At 60.5% G+C, this 5171-nt stretch overlaps 1 long non-coding RNA gene across 5 annotated transcripts; it reads left to right on the top strand.

Moving 5' to 3' along the window:
* The first annotated feature begins 754 nt into the window (after positions 1 to 754).
* Positions 755 to 4392, top strand: LOC141563328 (uncharacterized). Of its 5 annotated transcripts, none has more exons than XR_012488394.1 (4): positions 755 to 1253; positions 2873 to 2993; positions 3114 to 3575; positions 3670 to 4392. It is a non-coding gene; the product is annotated as an uncharacterized LOC141563328 (long non-coding RNA). The 5 variants fall into 5 exon arrangements; XR_012488393.1 differs by having other exon boundaries at positions 755 to 1307; XR_012488396.1 differs by lacking the exon at positions 755 to 1253 and adding an exon at positions 1357 to 2343.
* Positions 4393 to 5171: the final 779 nt, after the last annotated feature.

Raw genomic sequence — 5171 nt, 5'->3', positions numbered from 1 at the left:
TCTGAGCTGAAAGCTCTAAGTCTAGATTTATGAGAGTGGGTGGGGCAGAGGGGAGGGGAGGAAGATGTCTCTTGGCCTGGGGTCCTGTTGGGCCATTGGTGAACCCCGGGGAGTTAGTTAAGGCAGGAGAAGGAGCCAGGTTTCTTCCCTAAAATAGGGATTTTTAATCCTGTCTATGCTATCTCCGATCAAGCAAGCGCCTCTGTAACTGGTAAAATTATATGCAGTGGGGGATGTCATACGCCCACGGGCGGCGCTGGCGTTTAGGTGGGCACCGGGAAATGCACTGTCTCACCGTTGTGTGCAGAGCGGGGGCAGGCTTGAAATTGGCGCATCAGCATGTGCCCATGGGCACCGATCCGCCCGGTCCGTGTGTGATCCCCGTCCAGGCGGGAGGGACCTCGTGTTGCGCGCACATGTGTGTGTGCGCTCCGAGTGTGCGCCTGCATGGGCCTCTGGGCACGCTGAGGAGCGGGACGGCCCTCCTGCACTCTGGCATCACCTTCCCTGCCCCACCTGCCCGAGAGTGCCCGGGGCCAGGTGGGGCCGGAAGACTGACTCAGCCGCTTGCTGTGCCCAGTTTCAGGGAAGCTGCCGTCTGGCGCCTGGCCCAGACAGCGCCTGCCAGTGCCCTCCCCCATTGCTCTGCAGCCTCAATGCCAGGTGGCTCCCTGCCCCCCCCAGCCTCTAGCCACCTCTCCTAAAGGGTCGAGGCTGCCCCTATTCAGAGAGGAATGAGAGGACACCAATGCAGGAGCCATCCATCCTCCAACCCCCAGCCCTTTCCCCAGAGCAAAAGAAAGGGAGCCCAGGGGTGCAAAAGCCAATCCCATGCCCACTGAAGGGAAGGCCCTTGAAAAAACAGGGTGTGTGCTTTTTGTTTGTTTGTTTGCTTGGGGTGGAGATGGGCCGGGGAGAGGCCGGCCAGGCCACTGTTTGGGTAGTTGGGACAGTAGGGGTAAATTTAGCAATGTCTCCAGGTCAGGAATCTGGGATGCCAGACATCGATTGCAGCTCATCTGCTCAGGGAAAATCATTTCCCCTCTGTGGACCTCAGTTTCCTCGTCTGTAAGAAGGAGGAGTCTGGGCGGATGCCCCCTAAGATCTATCGCCACTTTGATCGGTCAGAGAACCACGAGATGTACGTGCACTGAGAGAAACATTTACAGTTTATGACTTTCCGCGGAGCTCGTGGAAGTTGAAAGGAAATTTGGATTGTTTTCCAGCGCACGCTCCTCGCCCCCATTGTCCAGGTGATGTAGTCGAGGCCCGGGCTGGCGCCCCGCCCGGCCCCTCTGCAGCCTGTGGTGAGCGGCTCCTCCCGGGCCGGCCTCGGACGTGCGCGCCGGCCCCATTCCGATCTCCTTGTAAAGTGCGCCGAGGACACGGCCTCCCGGAGCCGCAGATGTGCCCGGGGCGTGCTGCAGCCGAGGAGCCGCACAGACTCCGCGAGCGTGCACGCCGCAGGCCTGCTGCTCTGCCCCAGGCTTTCTCCGCGGTGCCCGAGGCCCTGCCCAGGGCGGCGGCGGCCCAGAGAGTCCGCGGTGGGGTCAGGGCAGCCGCCTGGGCCCGGGCTCCCGGGTGGCGGGCAGGCGGGCTATTTTGGGGCCTGGCCCGGTGCCCGGCGGGGGCCTCCGAGTGCCGGGGCGGGCACTGCTCACAAAAGGCGGGTCTGTGCAGACGGCACCCCGCCCCCTCCTCCCGGGGAGGGGGAGCTGCAGGGCGGGGGAGCGGCCGGCCAGACGGCTCCCAGCTCTAGACAGGGGCCTCCCTCCAGCTGACTCCTCCGTCTGCCTGAGTCCTGCCCCAGCCGCAAGAAGTGGAGAGGGGGGGGCGGCCCTGGAGCTGCGGCTGGCGGGGCGCGGGGGACCTGGCCCAGAGCCGGGACAACCCCAGGCCGAAGGGCCCCTGTGGGAGAGGGCGCGACTGTGGATAGAGACAGGGTGCACGAGGCCCACCCATGCTGTACTCCTGCCTGCAGCCCCTAGAAAGAAGAGGGCACTGCTCGGGGGCCGACCCATGCGGGATCCTCTCCGTCTCCACGTGCCCCTCCTGCAACTCCTAAAAAGAGGGGTGCACGCGGGCCTACCCATGAGCGAGTTGGGGGGAGGGGTCGGCGTCCCTTCACCCCGGCCTGCAGTCTCTCAGAAGAAGGGTGCACGCGGGCTCATTCGAGCGGGAGAAAAGGGGTCTCCTCCTAGCACCCCCGCCCGCAGCCCCACTGGAAGCTAAAGCTCCCCCTCCCCCGACCCTTCCAGCTGCCCCAGCTAGGACTTGGCTGCGATCCCTCCCTTCTGCGTCCTCCCGCTCCCCCCTGGCTCCCGGGGAGGAGTGGAACTCCAGGTGCCAAACTGCGAGGTAGAGAAGGGGGGAGGCGGAGGGAGAAAGGTTTTTCCCAGACTCTAGACACTTGGAAGTTGCACATACACACCCTCTGTCTCCAATTATCCAATTTGGGGAAGCGGGAGCTGGGATTCCCGCCGTCTGGGGAGAGAGCCGTGCAGCATGGGGGGGGGGTGGCGGGGCGCAAGGGAGAGTCTGGATCCTGAGTCAGCTCCCCTCTCCTTTCCCGCCAGTCTCAAGCGGGGTTATCTGAGGTGGGAGGATGATCCCCCTCCCTCACGAGGGAGGGAGCTGCGGACTGAGACTGGGGGGCTGAGTCAGGGGCTAGTGACTGAGGCCCGAGTCTGTCCCGGAGTCTGGGATCCGGGAGGAGCTGGGTGGGCGCGGGGCCAGAGACTGCTGTGTCGGTTTCTGTTTGAAGCTGGGAAAGGTAACCGGGCTGGGATGGCAAGGCCTGGGTTCAAGTTCCAGCCCGACTCCTGGCTCGCGGGTGAACCTGAACAAGTCACTTCCTTCCCTTTCTCTTTAGTGTTCTCGGGTTCGGCTTGGATCGGCGGTCCTTGCCTTCCTTCCTCTCTGGCCGCCTGGAGAAATTAAATGAAAGAATGGACGGGAAATCACTTAAAGAGGGATGCTAATTAACGCTGATGGTAAATAGTCTTATTTCTGAGACTCCTGTGTTTCCCAGCTTCTCACTTTCTCCAGGATGTTCCCTCCGACTTCCCTGGGACTAAGGGCGGAAGCTAATGGGGAGCTCTCTTCTCTCCAAGGGCCAAGGAACTGATGCGGAGAGACCCTGAGCAAGAGTTACTTCCTGCCCGCTCCCTGTCCCATTGAGCCCGGGTGGTGAGCAGGAGACTGGGAGGCGGAGGGAGCACCCAAACCGGAGGCCCTGGGCAAGGACGTGGCTCGGGGGTCACCCATCAAGAGAGAAGGTCAGCCCCCAGGCGCTCTCCTCCGCCCTCGCCCCCACCCAGCCACCCTGAAGGCATGCGCTGGGGAGGGAAAGTCCTCTGCGGCAGCTCCGAGGAGTTAGTGCTCAGTGGCCAGGTCCCTAAGGAGTGCTCCCTTACCCTCCACCCCCGGCACATCCGAGGCAGGACCATTGTAAACCGCCCCAGACCTGAGCCTCTCCGGTGGCAGAGCCAGGCGGCAGATGTCGGATCCACATCTGTGTATGCTTGCGTCACTGAACGTACGCACTGCATACGCTTTCTCCGGAGAGTGTGCTGGTACATGTCCGCATATAGGTGGGGTGGAGGGGAGTGACAAGGGGGGTGTGGGTCCCCATGTTTCAGAGAGATAATTTATTTGCGTCCACCCTAGGACATACATAGAATCCTAGAACACGTGAGAAATGGACGGATCCGGAGCAATCATGGTCCGGCTACTTCATTGTACGCAGCATGACTTCAATATGATTTGAAGATGGTGTTCAAATCCTCCTCACGGCCAAGTCTTATCCTCCTGGGCCTAAGCTTCGCCTGTGGGGGGGTGGGACTCAACCTCTCAGGAACCTTCCAGGTCTAAATCTGCGATCCCTAACTCTGGGATGCACTTGAGAGGAGATCCAGTCCCAGGCACGTCAGTCAAACAGAGACAGAGAGGTACAGTGGTTAGAGCTGGCCGTGGAGTCGGGACCTGGATTCAAGCGCCCCCGCCCCCTTCAGCCCAGCTAGGTGATTCTGGGAAAAACCCACCGCTTCTGGGCCGCCATTCAGCGGCTCAGGCTACGCGGTACAGAAGTTGCCAATTTATGTTGCCCGCTCTGAGCTCCACATGGATGAAATCACAGAAACAGACCAAAAATAAAATGTGCTGGTGAGCACAAACATTACACACGGCTCGCTCCCGCCCCGCCCGTCCCCTCGCCGGCGCGCACATTCCCAGATGTGCTAATCACCAGGCAAGAACATGCACACATCCACACGTGCCCTTGCACCCCGGCCTACCCTCACACGGCCCACCCCCGGCCAGACTTCTGTCTCCCCCTTCCCAGGCCTGGGAACCAGCTGTGGCCCGGGAGGGGAGGGGGTGCGTGGGAAACAATGGAGAACAATGAGCTCGGGAAAAGAACAAAGAGAATTCTGAACTGCCTGGGAGCTTGCTTGCTCCAGGGACCCTGGGAAAGGAAGCAGGGAGGGGAGGGAGTCAGAGACAGAGAAAGAGAGAGAGAGGGAGAGGGAGAGGGAGAGGGAGAGGGAGAGGGAGAGGGAGAGGGAGAGGGAGAGGGAGAGGGAGAAGGAGAGGGAGAGGGAGAGGGAGAGGGAGAAAGGGAGAGGGAGAGGGAGAAGGAAAGGGAGAAAGGGAGAGGGAGAGGGAGAGGGAAAGAAAAAGAGGGAGAGGGAGAGAGAGAGGGACAGGGAGACAGAGACAGAGAAGAGAGAGAGACAGAGACAGACAGACAGAGACAGAGAAAGAGAGACAGAGACACAGACAGAGAGACAGAGAGAGACAGAGAGAGACATAGACCGAGAGAGAAATAGAGACAGAGACAGAGACACAGGCAGAGGAAGGGAAAGAAAGGAGAGAGCCCTTAAAGATACTCCCATCCAATAGCCTCATTGACTTCACAGGGAAACTGAAGCCCAAACAGGTTGTCCACGACTTGCCCCGAGGCCCACACAGCACACTTTTGTGCATCACACAGAGACTGGGAAGAGGCACTAGGAAGGCTCTTGGGTTTGGAGTTGGGGATTTGGGTCCTAATCCTGTTGCACCTTGAGCTGAGAGTCTTTGGACCAGTCACTTGGATTCAACGGCCTCTGAGCCTCTGAGGTTCATTTCCAGTGTAGTTCTTTGATCTCATTCAGCCGTCTGTGCCCAAT

This window comes from Sminthopsis crassicaudata, chromosome 1 (genome assembly GCF_048593235.1).
Source record: "Sminthopsis crassicaudata isolate SCR6 chromosome 1, ASM4859323v1, whole genome shotgun sequence".
Classification (NCBI taxonomy): Eukaryota; Metazoa; Chordata; class Mammalia; order Dasyuromorphia; family Dasyuridae; genus Sminthopsis; species Sminthopsis crassicaudata.
Note: the sequence above shows the minus strand (reverse complement) of the source record. Positions and strands in the feature narration are given on the sequence as shown.